Below are 18,482 nucleotides of genomic sequence, written 5' to 3'. Positions count from 1 at the left end.
ATGAATAGGTGACACAGGAGAGGAATTAGTGGCGAAATGCATCAAACCAGCCCGAGACCGATAACTTATAACACTCCTAACTGCTACTACTATACCATAACCTCAAAACTGGAGGCAATTTGCAAAACAGAATTATTTTGTTGGATTAATAACGGTATAAAGCAACAGAACAGTGTTACCCTCTGAGAGGAATTTTGCTAGGTTGACCGTGCTGTACCTAACGGAGGTGGCTTATCGGAAGTGAAAGTCAGAATTACGTAAATATTTGAACAGTAACAAACAAAATTTTGCCTATCTACACTGTTTAACTGATAAAAAAAACGGTCGCCAGCCTAACTAGGCAAGAGAATGATTAACATTCTCGATTAAGAAAGTAGGTATAAGTAACTAGAATGGACAAACACAACCTAGACTTCGATTCCCGACGGGGTCAGGCATTTTCACCTGCCTCGAGATGACTGGGTGTTTGTGTTGTCCTCATCATTTCATCATCATCCAGGAAAGTGGCGAAATTGGACTGAGCAAAGGTTGGGTAATTGTACGGGCGCTGATAACCACGCAGTTGAGCGCCCCACAAACCAAACATCATCATCATCACAACCTAGACTTGGCCACACGCGAGTGCAATGAATCGGACACACACATATGTTCATGGTAAGATTGAAACTAACAACTCGAGTAGGACAAACTATTAGCAAAAATATAAGAGATAGCGAAACACACTTTTACTTTCAGGGCTTACACAAAGTGAATGGTCTTTATAACATTACTGTTAATATGCACTTCTAATACACACGAGAGACAAACACTTAGCAATCATGAACATATAGTTTTCTACTATTGCAGTTTCCCACTTTTACTACAGTGAAACACAATGTTGACAAAATTGCAAGAAACTGACTCACCTTTTAGAATTTACTACAGACAACAATTCGATCATTTACTTTATAAGTCTCAGTCTTAAGAACTTTTAATTTTGAAGTTGGCAACAGCACTTTAATAAGCAGTTTTAATAGGAATATTTTCAGCAAACAACATTTACTTTAACTCACTCTCTTGCCACATTAACTTTAACTTTCTTTTTACTATGTTGAAGAGGCATTAATTAGCAAAATTCTAGGCTTTAATTTCTTTTAGTAAGGACACTCGGATATCACTTTAGCTCAAACGGAGAGGAACCTGAGAGGTGTTATGATTAGGAGAAAAATCAAGGTAGGTACATAAATTCAGATACAAATTACCTTATATTTCAGCACATTAGCACGTCCATTAAGCTGATCCTTCACTGTACATCATTATAGTATTACGTTGCAATGATTGCGCAATGTGGTGGCAACTGCCTGTTGGTAGGTGGAATTGTAGGCAGAATTGCTGGACTCTGTCATTTCTTGGTGGCGATGATAGATACAAACTCCAGAATAGTTCCAGCTATTTATCCATCCATCCGAGGCCTTGGAAATAAGCAGGAAAAGCCTCTCTCGGAATCAGCACAATATGCATCTTTTACATGGCAGTGCACGGACTCGTAGCTCGTCCCCGACTGCTGGCTCGTCCCCGACTCATAGCTCGTCTCCTCTCCGATTCATAGCTCGTCTCCGACTGACTATCAGTTCCACCTTTTCCACCTAGGCCAACCACAATTTGCGCGCGCTACCCAGTTCCGTTCCCGAGGGGAACCACTACACCTTTTACATACAGAATAACTAAGAGCCCTAAGTGAAGGTCAGCAGTTTACATAACAGCAACCAAATACATTAAATAAAACAAAACATTTACACATATTGACATCTCTACAAAAAATTATTCACACAAAATTACAATCATGTACAGTAAGTTTTGTTCCCTCCAAATGGGACAAAGAATATAAATTGCAGATACACTACTTTGCATTGAATCAAATCGCGACATCAAAGGTTTGACAAAGAAAAGAGTATACAATTTTGTGTTATCTGTTCAATCAAACACATTTACAGATACTCAACGTTATAACATTAAAAAAAAAATAGATCTGTACAGCAGAAGAGGTATGGTGTTACAAAGTCACCCCCCCCCCAAAAAAAAAAATTACTTTGTGATTTTGATGAGTTTTCAAGGGTCGTATAATAACTTCACCATATCCATTTCCTCATCAGAATCCAACAAGGGTCAATAGTCGATGAATTCAGCCGTTGTTTCACAGGGAAGTGCTGCGAGATACCAAGTGGTTATAGTTAAAGTGCAGCTACTCACTGAGGTCCAGTGTGGGCTGTCATTATCGAATGACAACTAAACCTGGCAGACATGCTAATGCGTTAATGTGGAACCGATTTACGCTGGGAAAAAATAGTTCCAATTTTGGCCACGAGGTGCTGATGTGGCGCTGAGAAAGACGTATAGAAATGTTTCCATATGTAATGGATCACGAACGGGACGTAGTCAGATAACGTTAAACAAGTGAGAAAGGCATAATGTTGATTTTATTATTAACCAACACTTACATAGTTTATTCAGTATGAACATCGGGTACGTCGACGAGATGCTGCATCCATAGAACATCGTGATCAGCAGGAGCTCGCAGTATGTCTGCTGGAAAATGAGCAATGTGTTCCGGCAAACTGCCTTTCAGATCGAGTGAAGACCGCATGTGTGCCTGGTGAACGCTTTCTTTTAGATACCCCTAGAGCCAAAAGTCACATGGATTCAGAACAGGTGATCTTGCAGGCCAATCATCTGGAAAACCTCTGGCGTTAACACGTTCGTGGAAGGTTGCATTAAGCAGATATTTCACCGGGCGAGCGATATGAGGTGTTTCTAGAAAGAAATTTTCACTCTACAGCGGAGTGTGCGCTGATATGAAACTTCCTGGCAGATTAAAACTGTGTACCGGACCGAGACTCGAACTCGGGACCTTTGCCTATCGCGGGCAAGTGCTCTACCAACTGAGCCACCCAAACACGACTCACGCCCCGTCCTCACAGCTTCATATCGGCGCACACTCCGCTGTAGAGTGAAAATTTCATTCTAGAAACATCCCCCAGGCTGTGGCTAAGCCTGTCTCCGCAATATCCTTTCTTTCAGGAGTGCTAGTTCTGTAAGGTCCGCAGGAGAGTTTCTGTTAAGTTTGGAAAGTAGGAGACGAGGTACTGGCAGAAGTAAAGCTGTGAGGACGGGGCGTGAGTCGTGCTTGGGTAGCTCAGTTGGTAGAGCACTTGCCCGCGATAGGCAAAGGTCCCGAGTTCGAGTCTCGGTCCGACACACAGTTTTAATCTGCCAGGAAGTTTCATATCAGCGCGCACTCCGCTGTAGAGTGAAAATTTCATTCTAGAAACATCCCCCAGGCTGTGGCTAAGCCATGTCTCCGCAATATCCTTTCTTTCAGGAGTGCTAGTTCTGCAAGGTCCGCAGGAGAGCTTTTGTTAAGTTTGGATGGTAGGAGACGAGGTACTGGCAGAAGTAAAGCTGTGAGGACGGGGCGTGAGTCGTGCTTGGGTAGCTCAGTTGGTAGAGCACTTGCCCGTGAAAGGCAAAGGTCCCGAGTTCGAGTCTCGGTCCGGCACACAGTTTTAATCTGCCAGGAAGTTTGATATGAGGTGTTGCCCCATCCTACATGAAATCAGTGGTTTCCACACAGCTGCACTCTTCCAAAGCAGGAATTACATGTACTACAAAGAAGTCTCGATAACGTGCAGACGTCACGGTACAACCGTCAGGCCCTCTGGACGTATTTCCTTTAAAGAAGAACGGACCGAAAATAAAGGTGCTTGTGAATACACACAACACAGTCACATATGGTGAGTGCAACGGCTCTTCGTGCGCAATACACGGTTTTACAGTACCCAAAATTCGGCAGCTCTGTATATTCACCGCACCCTGTAGTGTAAAATGTGCCTCGTCACTCCATAGAACATCGCCTGGTCACATGCGATGAACTTCGATCTGTGCCAGAAACCGAAGAGCAAATTCATAGCGTTGCTCAGGATGATGATTTTTCAGTTGGTTAGTTGGTATATTTGGGGGAGGGGAGCAAACAGTGAGGTCTCTATTCCTTCAAGGTGTTCTGTCTTTTCTGAACATGGGTGTAAAATCCCCTTACAGAGAAGACATTTTATTTGAAAGTCGCTTGCCCGTTGTTGGCGGATGAATACTACATTGCAGTGCCTTTGTTATTCCTAATTACGATGCCACGTTCTTTTGGACATACATGCATGTCCGAGGGAACTTCGGATCGTAATTCGGAGTAACACAGACACTGTAATATCGTATCAAGTTCGACTAGCGTCTTGTGTTCGTCGTGGGACTGGTGTAGGGGCGCATTCAACATTTGTGTAAGGCAAATGAAAGTCTGATCGTAACCGTAGTTGAAAGAGTTCGTCCAAGTTGTTATGTGCATGCTTGTAAAAGACACTCTCTTTTGAAATCGGACGGTTCTATTGAAAATAAAAAGTTTCTAGGCCTGTGGGTGATTTAAAGTTTACCACAAGTTTCAATCTTTATTCCTATTGAAGATACAGTCTTGCGAAAATAGATTATCCTTCTTGTAACACCCATTGCATTAAGCGATCTAAACATTATTAAAAAAAACTGGTCGCACACTAATTTAAGTAATTGGTTATCTTTATTAATAGATCACGTTCCTCCAACAGGGGAGCTATTTTTCAAAATAAAAAGAAAAACTGAGCGATTAGCGTAAGGAATATTTTTGAAGTTTTCAAGTAGAAAAAGTTATCACTTCAACCTGCTAGGCAACACACGGTCCACTCGTAAACCTAACGACAAAAGATATGATCAAAAGTATCTTAATGACAACAGTGATCTCTTCAATATCTTAATTTTGTACTTTTATAGATAAAACAAACTAGAACAGTGACACAAGAAATAAGTTGTAAGACGTCGTGGTCTCCTGACCTTCATTGTTTACATATTCCGCCCTCACAACCAAATTCCGCACATCAAGACGCTTCAAAAATGGTTCAAATAGCTCTGAGCACTATGGGACTTAACATCTATGGCCGTCAGTCCCCTAGAACTTAGAACTACTGGAAATGGAAAAAAGAACACATTGACACCGGTGTGTCAGACCCACCATACTTGCTCTGGACACTGCGAGAGGGCTGTACAAGCAATGATCACACGCACGGCACAGCGGACACACCAGGAACCGCGGTGTTGGCCGTCGAATGGCGCTAGCTGCGCAGCATTTGTGCACCGCCGCCGTCAGTGTCAGCCAGTTTGCCGTGGCATACGGAGCTCCATCGCAGTCTTTAACACTGGTAGCATGCCGCGACAGCGTGGACGTGAACCGTATGTGCAGTTGACGGACTTTGAGCGAGGGCGTATAGTGGGCATGCGGGAGGCCGGGTGGACGTACCGCCGAATTGCTCAACACGTGGGGCGTGAGGTCTCCACAGTACATCGATGTTGTCGCCAGTGGTCGGCGGAAAGTGCACGTGCCTGTCGACCTGGGACCGGACCGCAGCGACGCACGGATGCACGCCAAGACCGTAGGATCCTACGCAGTGCCGTAGGGGACCGCACCGCCACTTCCCAGCAAATTAGGGACACTGTTGCTCCTGGGGTATCGGCGAGGACCATTCGCAACCGCCTCCATGAAGCTGGGCTACGGTCCCGCACACCGTTAGGCCGTCTTCCGCTCACGCCCCAACATCGTGCAGCCCGCCTCCAGTGGTGTCGCGACAGGCGTGAATGGAGGGACGAATGGAGACGTGTCGTCTTCAGCGATGAGAGTCGCTGCTGCCTTGGTGCCAATGATGGTCGTATGCGTGTTTGGCGCCGTGCAGGTGAGCGCCACAATCAGGACTGCATACGACCGAGGCACACAGGGCCAACACCCGGCATCATGGTGTGGGGAGCGATCTCCTACACTGGCCGTACACCACTGGTGATCGTCGAGGGGACACTGAATAGTGCACGGTACATCCAAACCGTCATCGAACCCATCGTTCTACCATTCCTAGACCGGCAAGGGAACTTGCTTTTCCAACAGGACAATGCACGTCCGCATGTATCCCGTGCCACCCAACGTGCTCTAGAAGGTGTAAGTCAACTACCCTGGCCAGCAAGATCTCCGGATCTGTCCCCCATTGAGCATGTTTGGGACTGGATGAAGCGTCGTCTCACGCGGTCTGCACGTCCAGCACGAACGCTGGTCCAACTGAGGTGCCAGGTGGAAATGGCATGGCAAGCCGTTCCACAGGACTACATCCAGCATCTCTACGATCGTCTCCATGGGAGAATAGCAGCCTGCATTGCTGCGAAAGGTGGATATACACTGTACTAGTGCCGACATTGTGCATGCTCTGTTGCCTGTGTCTATGTGCCTGTGGTTCTGTCAGTGTGATCATGTGATGTATCTGACCCCAGGAATGTGTCAATAAAGTTTCCCCTTCCTGGGACAATGAATTCACGGTGTTCTTATTTCAATTTCCAGGAGTGTAATATAACAAGATCCACAGTTTGTCTATTGTATTAATGCTGAATATCAACTAATGAGAAGACCACTAATTATAAAAAACGATAATTTCTTTAAAGCCTGAAAGTAATAGGGTGTTTTGGTATCTCTTATAATTTTGCAAATGGTTCTGCTGCTCTAACTGTTAGCTTCAATCTTAAAACATATGTGTGTGTCAGAGTTCATTGCACTCGCGTGTGGTTAAGTCTAGGTTGTGTTCGTCCATTATAGTTACTTATAACTACTTTTTTAAACGAGAACGTTAATCTTTCTCTTGCCTAATTAGGCTGGCGACCGTTTCCCTTATTCTATATACAGTATAGCTAGCAAAATTTTGTTTGCTACTGTTCAAATATTTACGTAACTCTCACTTTCACTTCCGATAAACCACCTCCGTTAGGTACAACACGGTCAACATAACAAAATTCCTCTCAGGGGGTAACACTGCTCTGTTGCTTTATACCATTATTACTCCAACAAAATAATTCTGTTTTGCAAATTGCCTCCAGTTTTGAGGTTATGGTATAGCAGTAGCAGACAGGAGTGTTATAACCTCTCCTCCGAAGAAATATTGAAAGCCGCACCCTAAGCCGTTAAAGTCATGGCGACGGCCTTCTGGGACTCTGATTAGGTTATTTTAATTGATGTCACCCTCATGGTGCAACGTTCAGCTCAAGAAACTGAAGAAACGATATCACCATATTCGTCGCCACAAAACTGCAAACGAACTTCTCCTTCTCCATGACAACGCAAGGCCTCACACAAGTCTGCGCACCCAAGAGGAGGTCACAAAACTTGAGTGGACTGTTTTTCCTCATCGACCCCACAGCCCATATCTCGCACCTTCAGACTTCCATCTGTTTGGCCCACTGAAGGACGCATTCCACGGGCAGCAGTACGTGGATGTTGGGGATCTTACTGAAACAGCAAGACGTTGGCTGCGACTTCGACCAGTAGAGTGGCACAAGGCGGCCATACAAGCGCTTCCTGTAGGACGGCGTGAGGCAGTCGCATTGAACGGAGATGTTGCTGAAAAATCAGGTTTTGTTGTAGCCAGAAGAGTGGGGAAAAACATGGAATCCTGAATAAAAGCAACCTGATTTCAGATAGAAAAGCCGGCAGCTGTGGCCGAGCGGTTCTAGGTGATTCAGTTCTGAACCTCGCTGCTGCTAAGGTCGCAGGTTCGAATCCTGCCTCGGGCACGGATGTGTGTGACGTCCTTAGGTTAGTTAGGTTTAATTAGTTCTAAGTTCTAGGCGACTGATGACCTCAGAAGTTAAGTCGCATAGTGCTCAGAGCCATTTGACTGATGACCTCTGATGTTAATTCCCACAGTGCTTAGAGCCATTTGTACCATTTTTTCAGACAGGAAGTGTGTAGCGTTACTCATTAAACGCACCCCGTACATAATAACCTTTGACGTTTTACACACTATCGATTTGTCTATAAGGAGCGCTGCAGACAGGCGTTGGTACACATCATTAGGGACATGTTGAAAATGTGTGACCGGACCGGGTCTCGAACCCGGCTTACATGGCAGACGCTCTATCCTTCTGAGCCACCGAGTGCACAGCGGATAGTGCGCATGCAGGCACTTATCCCTTGTACTCTCCCCGTGAGACCCACATCCCCAACATGTCCACACCACTACATTCGTAGTGCGCCTAATAGATGTTTTCCCATCACACTCATTACTCGTGGCAGATTAATCTATGAAGTCTCGTACGAGTTGGGGCATTGCGTGTGCATTCGCACAATTATGGGACTTGGTAGATTAATCTGCCACGAGTAATGAGTGTGATGGGAAACATGTCCCTAATGATGTTTATCAACGCCTGTCTGCAGCTAGGGTGTCGATTTAATTAAGATTTCAAACTGCTGCAATGATAAGTCACCTGCTTTAAATGTTCAGAAAAATGAACTTCGTAATAAATGCACCTCCCTCACCAGCGAAAGTAATCTTTCCGTATAATTTCATAGGATAATATCAGAGGCATCAAATGAAATCGAGACAGATGGAAAAAGTACGTAAACTGTTTATTATTTCAAAACTAGTTGCCACAACTGTTAATACATTTATCCACCGCGCGAGGTGGCGTAAAGTTAGCAAGCTGCTTTCGCATTCGGGAGGACAGCGGTTCAAACCCATCTCTGGCCATACTGATTTAGGTTTTCCATGATTTCCCTAAATTGTTTCAGGCAAATCTGCTTGAAAGGGCGCGACCGATTTCCCTCCCAGTCCTTCCCTAAACCGAGATTGTGCTCCGTCTCTAATGACCTCGTTGTCGACTGGAGTCGGCCGCTGTGGCCGAGCGGTTCTAGGCACTTCATTCCGGAACCGCGCTGCTGCTGCGGTCGCAGGTTCGAATCCTGCCTCGGGCATGGATGTGTGTGATGACCTTAGGTTAGTTACGTTTAAGCAGTTCTAAGTCTAGGGGACTGATGACCTCAGATGTTAAGTCCCATAGTACTTAGAGCCATTTGAACCATTTTCTGTCGACTGGACGTTAAACACTAACCTCCTCCACCACCTCCTCCTCCTCCACATTTATCCCACTGTGAAACAAGACGGTCAGTGCTTCCATCGAAACATGTTTGCGATTGCCTTTCACTGATTTGATGCGGCACTGGTTTGATGCGGCCCGCCACAAATTCCTCTCCTATGCCAACGTTTCCATCTCAGAGTAGCACTTGCAACCTATATCATCAGTTATTTGCTGGCGTTTATTCCAGTCTCTATCTTCTTCTACAGATTTTACCCTCTACAGCATCCTCTAGTACAGGGGCGGGCAAACGTTCCACGCGGCTCATGAGCGCACAGCGCTGCAAGTGTGCTCCTCGCATGCAATCGTCGACTGGGGCAGTGGCGACAGCCGGCAGGTTGCGGCAGTGTAGTGCCAGGCTAAGCTGCGGACGTTGATGCGAAGCGACCACTACGTAGTCAACGTTGTATTTCAAGAACCGGAAAATGCAGAGTGAAACAAGGAAACGGAGAAGTGGAGATTTGCTATCTTTTAAAAAGTAATGGGAGGATCAATTTTTCTTTGTGCAAAAACGTGAAAATTCAAAATGTTTAATATGTGGCAGTATTCTCGCTGGTCAGCGGAAGTTTAGTATTGAAGGACATTATAACAAATTTCACAAGGACGAGTACAATTTATTGTCGGATTCTGAGCGGATGGGGAAATTGACTGAGCTTAAGAAGAGCGATCTGACGATACTAGATGAATCTGTCGTAGTTGCTGTGGTCACGAGAGATCTGCGACTTCCTTTCGTCATGTATCTCATGTAACTGATTTAACATTTTATGGAGCACCGTTTTCAATTTTTCAGGACGACAACAATAATAGCCCAGCGGTACGAGCTTAATACAGCGAGAGCTGGAAAACCATTTGCTGAATTAGTAAGTGTCGGTTAAGAGCAAACATCAGTGATGAAAATTTAAGTAACTGCTTGGGTTTGTCTGTATGTAGAAATTTTGTTCCACTCCACCTGTGATAATTAAATAAAACGTATCGTAGGTAATAGGTACTCTTTCAAAACACGACATCTTTCAAGCACTCCTACTAACCTTATTTTGTTCCACTCCACCTGTGATAATTAAATAAAACGTATCGTAGGTAATAGGTACTCTTTCAAACCACGATATCTTTCAAGCACTACTACTACTAATCTTATTCCTACATTCAATAAAGCAAGCTAGGAAACAAAACGCATTGCAGAGGAAGGAGCGGACAGAAGGTATGGTGGGGAAGGGAGATAAGCGGGTGACCAGCTTGCCCCTGTGTGCACGCAGAACACCTGTTAACTGCACGCGTGCAAGTGCACGGCACACGTGCAGGATTCCTGCCCGCCCCTGCTCTAGTACTATGGAAGTTATTCCCTGATGTCTTAACATACGTCCTACCATCTTGTCCTTTCTTCTTGTCAGTGTTTTCCATATATTCCTTTACTCACCGATTCTGCAGAGAACCTCCCCATTTCTTACCTTATCGTTCCACCTAATTTTCAACAATCTTCTGCAGCACCACGTCTTAAATGCTTTGATTCTCTTCTGTTCCGGTTTTGCGCAGTCCATGTCTCACTGCCATACAATGCTGTGCTCCAAACGAAAATTCTCAGAGATTTCTTCCTCAAATTTAGACCTATGTTTTGTACTAGCAGACTTCTCTTGGCCAGGAATGTCCTTTTTGCCAGTGTTAGTCTGTTTTTATGTCCTCCTTGCTCCAACCGTCATTAGTCATTTTGCTGCCTAGGTAGCAGAATTTCTCAACTTCATCTACTTCGTGATCACCAATCAGGATGCCAAGTTTTTCGCTATTCTCATTTCTACTACTTCTCATTACTTTCGTCTTTCTTCGATTTACTCTCAGTCCATATTCCGCACACATCAGACTGTTCATTCCATTTAAGACATCCTGTAGTTCTTCTTCACGTTCACTGAGGATTAGCAGTATCATCATCGAATCTTAACATTGATATCCCTGCGAAACCATAATTGTACCCATGCGTGGATCTCTTTGTCCGAAGCAAACGGACGGCCACGAATGTTTTTCTTCAGGGGTACAAAAATATGGAAATCGCTTTGGGAGAGATCCTGACTGAATGGAGGATGTGTAAGGGTTTCTCAACAAAACTTCTGCAGCTTAGCCGAAACAACCTTCGTAACATGTGGGCCCGCCTTAACCCTTACACATCATCCGTACAGTCCCGATCCCTGCCGATGCTATTTCCTTACTTTTGGAGGCTTGTAGAAAGACAATCGTGACCGTCTAGCTACCATTACCCCTGAGTGCAATCAGACATTAGCTAGTATCTCCCCCCCCCCCCCCCTGCTGTCTGTTGCCATCACTCCCGCCCCCCCCTCCTCCCCCGGTCACTACATTACAGCCAACTTTAGCACCTAACTAAACCTTAGAATGAAAGAACATGATGAAAGATGAATGATGTTTAGTTAGTTAGTTAGTTCGTTCGTATGTGTGTATGTGTGTGTGTGTGTGTGTGTGTGTGTGTTAGAACGAATGATGTAGGAATTTGTGGTGCATAGCAAGTGCTACCCACAATTCCTTCCCAGGTAAGAAAGCAAACTAACCATAGTGAGGGTAGCCACTTGTTATTACACCTATCTATTGCCGCACTTGCTTGACCTGCACACTGCAACCAAATGTAAAATAAATTTAGATGTGTGCACTGTAATGACTGTTTGTAAATCACTTGATTGCTGCACTCCTTACTTCTGCACTGGCAGAAATTAGACGACTTCAAGGCTGTTAATTCTTTGTGTCTAACAACTCTAATAATAATAATAATAATAATGTGTACATCACTATAGTAGCCATTATGCAGTTACTGCCGTGCTGTGCTGTCAATTAATTCATTTATCTGTTTCGAAGTGAGTAATAAAGCAATATTTCTATACTACTGTAGATACTATCTACGACTTGGAGAAGTTTTCTTGAGACACTTAGCATTTGTTGCGTATATGTCTCACTTTTATCATTAGCAGTGTATGGAACAAAACACAAGATAATATGTAGTGGGTGGACTATGTGAGGAACGTGTAACCTCCGCTTCCTTAATGCTAGTAATTGAAAAAAACTAATTGTTGATAACTTATATGATCAGTATTACAATCCTACAAACTTGTGATATCAGTAATGATCTCTTGAAAATAATTGACAGAAACAGAGTCGAACTGCTTAGTTTTTACTCCTCAGAAAATTTCATTTTACCCCTCAGGGAGGAATTATCCTGAGGTTGGTAACCACTGGTCAATTTGCTTCGGACGAGGGGATGCACGCCTGGGTTCGATCATGGTTCCGTAGACAACTGCATATATTTTTCCATGAGGACATTAACCGTCTTCGCTCATAGTGGGCTCAATTTTTTAACAGGTATGGCGATTACTTTTGAAACAATAAATAGTTTACTTACTATTTCAATGTCTCGTTTTCATTTGACTGCCCCTTGTATGTTTTTTCACGATGATTTTCTTCCGGTAGGCGCAGTTGTATCGCTGCTGCCGTTTCCTTCTTCGTCTGACTGAGATCAGGTAGTCGTTTCTCGTTTTCTTGACGCCAAACAGGGACAGTTTATCGCTATTCCGAGGCACAACTACACCATAATCTAATTCACATTTTACGCGTACATCTGAATAAATAGATGTATTTCTGACATTTGATTGGCGACATCGGCATTTTCCTGGAGTGAAGCAAACGTAAGCTAGTGACACCGATTCAGAGGGAAAAGAAATATTACAATCTGAAAGATAGGGAAGGAAGTTATAAGTAAAGGTAGATATATTAAAAAGAAGATAAAAATTGTGGGCTTCAAAAACGCAAAAACATATCGTATGATTGGAATCAGTCATCTCGTACGAATACCTTTGAGTAACAATTTTTAGGGATATGAAATGGAAGGACGACATAAGCTGAATCGTAGTTAAAGCAGGTAGTAGACTTGGGTTCGCCTTTTAGGACACTGGGAGAATGCAGTCAGTATACAAAGTAAATTGCTTATAAAACAGTCGTGCGACCCATCTTACAAGACTGTTAAAGGATGTAGGACCCATACCCAATAAGACTAACATTACATATTGAATGCTTGGGAAGAAGGACAGCAGGAATGGTCACAAGTTTGTTTGGTTCATGGGAGAGCAGCACGGAAACACTAAAAAATCTCAGTTGGTAGATGCTTGAAGAAATAAACGACTACCCGCGAAAATTTACTCACAAAGCAGTTCACGTTCGTGGAGTTTGTAATGCCTGTCCCGTTCAACGCCACCGCCTACCAACATGGTATGAGGTCTGAAGATGGTGAGTAAGTGACCGAAACCGGTAACCATAAAAATAAAGGTTTCTTACGGTCGAAACTGTTTATGTTCTTTTTGAAGGACTAAGAAAAACCGCTGTTCTCCACGAGACATGTTATCAAAAATTACTTACAAAGTTTCAAGAACCAGTGTTAAGCGAACAATCTGGAATACACTACAGTCCCTTAGTAATGCTCCGGTAGAGACCGCCGAGATACGATTAAATTAATTGCAGCGGCCACAGAGGCATTTCAGCAGTCACGCTTCCTGCGTCCCCTATGCGAATTGTACTAAAAGCCTCTGACGTGCACTGCGCAGTGGTTTGCAGTGCATAGATGTAAATGATGATGGCCCGCCGAAGTGGCCGAGCGGTTCTAGGCGCTACAGTCGGAAACCGCGCGACCGCTACGGTCGCAGGTTCGAATCCTGCCTCGGGCATGGATGCGTGTAATGTCCTTAGGTTAGTTAGGTTTAAGTAGTTCAAAGTTCTAGGGGACTGATGACCACAGCAGTTAAGTCTCGTAGTTGGTTGGTTGGTTTGGGGAAGGAGACCAGACAGCGAGGTCATCGGTCTCATCGGATTAGGGAAGGACGGGGAGGGAAGTCGGCCGTGCCCTTTGAAAGGAACCATCCCGGCATTTGCCTGGAGCGATTTAGGGAAATCACGGAAAACCTAAATCAGGATGGCTGGACGGGGGATTGAACCGTCGTCCTCCCGAATGCGAGTCCAGTGTCTAACCACTGCGCCACCTCGCTCGGTAATAAGTCCCGTAGTGCTCAGAGCCATTTTAACCATGTAAATGACGATGCAGAAAAAATTCTGTATGCAACATAGGCTGCGGAATGGAGAAATAGATGAGTTGCCAAGGGCACATCACGGGAAAGTCGTAGAAGCAAACCGGAATTACGATACGAGACGAGCGCACTGGAGGAGGAGGAGGATATTAGCGTTTAACGCACCGTCGACAATAAGGTCATTAGAGACGGAGCACAAGCTCGGATTAGGGAAGGATTGGGAAGGAAATCGGCCGTGCCCTTTCAAAGGAACCATCCCGGCATTTGCCTCAAACGATTTAGGGAAATCACAGAAAACCTAAATCAGGACGGCCGGAGACGGGTTTGAACCACCGTCCTCCCGAATGCGAGTCCAGTGTGCTAGCCACCGCGCTACCTCGCTCGGTCGAGCAGTACTGAGAATATCAGATGTAGAACATAGCTGGAGGAGAAGAGACTGGACGAGGATAAGTAGGTTCAAATCAGTCGCGAGAGCGTTAACTGAATGCAGATGAGATGAAATCGTGAATAGCTTTCGACGGCGGTAACAAGGGAGTTTGCGATCCATCCTACAAGTACTGTACATCCCCGCTCGGCACAGTGATTTCATGCACATGGCTACGCCAGTACTGATAAGCTCGAGCGTTACACAGTACAGGCCAGGGAAGGGTATATCGAAATCGCGAAGTGTAACTGCACAGCTGTCTGGTACAGAATGGTACTGCGACACATGCCGAAGCAGTACTCAGTCTTATAGCCGTTCCTTGCCGGTTTCACCTTCAGTCCTCACGTGACAGGAGTCTGCTCGACCTTGTCACAAACAAACCGTCACGATGCTCCTCTCAGTACGAGGAATACGAGAACTTCGCCTTAGCAGCAGACCTTTGCACTGCCGCAGTTGGAGGAAGACGAGAGGAGCTGCGTTTTAGCGCGTGTGCTCGTTCCTTTTGTTCGTGGGCCATAAATGCAAAAACCTTTCTTTGTGTGTTGGGATCAGAGGGCAGGAAAAATACACTTCGTACAGCAGGCGGCGGGCCAAAATATCTCTCCTCGCTTCCTCTCGAAGCTTCCTCTGACTGGGAGCGGAGAGTTCGCGATATCCACCGAGCCGAGGACTTGGAAGCATCGCTGGTGATGAATGATATTCCAAAATTCCCAACAGGCAAGTCCCGTCGTAGCGACTGACTGGCTGCCGCGTTTTCTGATAATGTGCGGTCACCTGAAGAAATTAGCTCCTATGCGACTCCCAGTATCAAATAGTCACCCGTGTACACGGCATGGCGTGGTTGTTTTCCATACTCATTGCATACGCGTGTTTATGAGAAAAACTAGTACTTAAGATTCATTCCGTGCATGAAAGCAGTCGCTGATGAGGCGTACCTAAGTTCTGGTAATCACGGTACCTTCTATTTTCTTGTTTTTCTGCCTCCCCAAGCTTTCCAGTTCATAATCTGTCACATTCGAATTGGTCTACAGATGTTTTACCTACTAGTGCCGATTCGTAGTTTTGGTATGAACGAAAGGAAGAAAGAATGATGTCTCGCGTCTAAGGCTTCCATCCAGTCGCTTTATGACCAGGCAGGTGTAGCAGTTGAAGGCAGCAAAACGAACGGCGAAGTTTTAAATTTCGCGTATAGCAAATCCTTCACGCAAGAGAATCGTACAAACATACCGTCGTTTGACCATCGAACAGACTCCCGTATGGATGACTTAGTAATAACCATCCCTAGCGCGAAAAAAAAAAAAAAAACTGAAAGAGATGAAAACAAATAAATCGCCGATCCGGATGGAATCCCAATTCGGTTTCGCAAAGCGTACTCGACGGCATTGGCTCCCTATCTAGTCTGCATTTATCGTGAATCTCTCATCCAGCGCAAAATCCCAAGTGACTGGAAAAACGCGCAGGTGATGGGTAAAACAACGGTCCCGCCAAATTACAGACCAATATCCACAACTTCGGTTTGCTGCAGAATCCTTGAACATATTCTCAGTTCGAATATAATAAATTTTCTTGAGACCGACAAGCTTATGTCTACGAATTAATATGGTTTTGGAATGCATCGCTCGCGCGAAACTGAGCTTGCTGTTTGTCTACTTGATATAATGTGAACTGTGTCTGAAAGGCAACAATCAGATTCCATATATCTAGATTTCCGGAAAGCATTTGACACTGTGTCCCATTGCAGGCTGAAGGTACGAGCGTATGAGTAGGTTCCCAGATATGTGAGTGGCACGAAGACTTCTGAAGTAATACAACCCAACATGTTGTCCTCGATGGCGAGTGTTCATCATAGACAAAGATATCGTCAAGCGTGTCCCAGCGAAATGTGATAGGACTGCTGTTATTTTCTACGTACATAAATGATCTGGCGGACAGGGTAGACAGCAATTTGAGGTTGTTTGCTGATGATGCCGTGACGTACGGGAAGGTGTCGAAGCTGAATGACTGTAGGAGGGTACAGCATGACAGACAAAATTTCTTCTTGACGTAATGAATGGCAGCTAGCTCTAGATGTAGAAAAATGTAAGTTATTGAGGATGAATACGAAAAACAAACCCACAATATTCTGGTACAAAATTAGAAGTGTCCTACTTGACACAGTCACGGCTTTAAAATATCAGTGCGTAATTTTGCAAAACGATATGAAATGGGACGACCATGTGAGGTTTGTGATAGGAAAGGTGAATGGTCGACTTCGGTTTCAAGGGAGAATTTTGGAGACAAGTGGTGCATCTCTACAGGAGACTGCACGTAAGATGCTAGTGCGACCTATTCTTGATTGCTGCTCTAGTGTTTGGGATCTCCCCCTCTACCAGGTCGGATTAAAGGAAGAAATCGAAGCAATTCAGAGGCGGGCTGCTACACTCCTGGAAATGGAAAAAAAAATACACATTGACACCGGTGTGTCAGACCCACCATACTTGCTCCGGACACTGCGAGAGGACTGTACAAGCAATGATCACACGCACGGCACAGCGGACACACCAGGAACCGCGGTGTTGGCCGTCGAATGGCGCTAGCTGCGCAGCATTTGTGCACCGCCGCCGTCAGTGTCAGCCAGTTTGCCGTGGCATACGGAGCTCCATCGCAGTCTTTAACACTGGTAGCATGCCGCGACAGCGTGGACGTGAACCGTATGTGCAGTTGACGGACTTTGAGCGAGGGCGTATAGTGGGCATGCGGGAGGCCGGGTGGACGTACCGCCGAATTGCTCAACACGTGGGGCGTGAGGTCTCTACAGTACATCGATGTTGTCGCCGGTGGTCGGCAGAAGGTGCACGTGCCCGTCGACCTGGGACCGGCCGCAGCGACGCACGGATGCACGCCAAGACCGTAGGATCCTACGCAGTGCCGTAGGGGACCGCACCGCCACTTCCCAGCAAATTAGGGACACTGTTGCTCCTGGGGTATCGGCGAGGACCATTCGCAACCGTCTCCATGAAGCTGGGCTACGGTCCCGCACACCGTTAGGCCGTCTTCCGCTCACGCCCCAACATCGTGCAGCCCGCCTCCAGTGGTGTCGCGACAGGCGTGAATGGAGGGACGAATGGAGACGTGTCGTCTTCAGCGATGAGAGTCGCTTCTGCCTTGGTGCCAATGATGGTCGTATGCGTGTTTGGCGCCGTGCAGGTGAGCGTCACAATCACGACTGCATACGACCGAGGCACACAGGGCCAACACCCGGCATCATGGTGTGGGGAGCGATCTCCTACACTGGCCGTACACCACTGGTGATCGTCGAGGGGACACTGAATAGTGCACGGTACATCCAAACCGTCATCGAACCCATCGTTCTACCATTCCTAGACCGGCAAGGGAACTTGCTGTTCCAACAGGACAATGCACGTCCGCATGTATCCCGTGCCACCCAACGTGCTCTAGAAGGTGTAAGTCAACTACCCTGGCCAGCAAGATCTCCGGATCTGTCCCCCATTGAGCATGTTTGGGACTGGATGAAGCGTCGTCTCACGCGGTCTGCACGTCCAGCACAAACGCTGGTCCAACTGAGGCGTCAGGTGGAAATGGCATGGCAAGCCGTTCCACAGGACTACACCCAGCATCTCTACGATCGTCTCCATGGGAGAATAGCAGCGTGCATTGCTGCGAAAGGTGGATATACACTGTACTAGTGCCGACATTGTGCATGCTCTGTTGCCTGTGTCTATGTGCCTGTGGTTCTGTCAGTGTGATCATGTGATGTATCTGACCCCAGGAATGTGTCAATAAAGTTTCCCCTTCCTGGGACAATGAATTCACGGTGTTCTTATTTCAATTTCCAGGAGTGTAGATTTGTTACCGGTAGGTTCAAGCAACACGCAAGTGTTACGGAGATGCTTCGCAATCTCAAAAGAGTATCCCGGGAGGGAAGGCGACATTCTTTCCGATGAGCACTATTGAGAAAACTTAGAGAACCGGCATTTAAAGCCGACTGCAGAGCGATTCTACTG

The 18,482-nt window shown here is 45.8% G+C and overlaps 1 non-coding gene across 1 annotated transcript; it reads left to right on the top strand.

Annotated features, from left to right (window-relative positions):
* Positions 1 to 3,461: 3,461 nt before the first annotated feature.
* On the top strand, positions 3,462 to 3,536 carry Trnas-uga (transfer RNA serine (anticodon UGA)). The gene has a single exon. It is a non-coding gene; the product is annotated as a tRNA-Ser (tRNA).
* Positions 3,537 to 18,482: the final 14,946 nt, after the last annotated feature.

Source organism: Schistocerca cancellata, chromosome 2 (genome assembly GCF_023864275.1).
Source record: "Schistocerca cancellata isolate TAMUIC-IGC-003103 chromosome 2, iqSchCanc2.1, whole genome shotgun sequence".
Classification (NCBI taxonomy): domain Eukaryota; kingdom Metazoa; phylum Arthropoda; class Insecta; order Orthoptera; family Acrididae; genus Schistocerca; species Schistocerca cancellata.
Note: the sequence above shows the minus strand (reverse complement) of the source record. Positions and strands in the feature narration are given on the sequence as shown.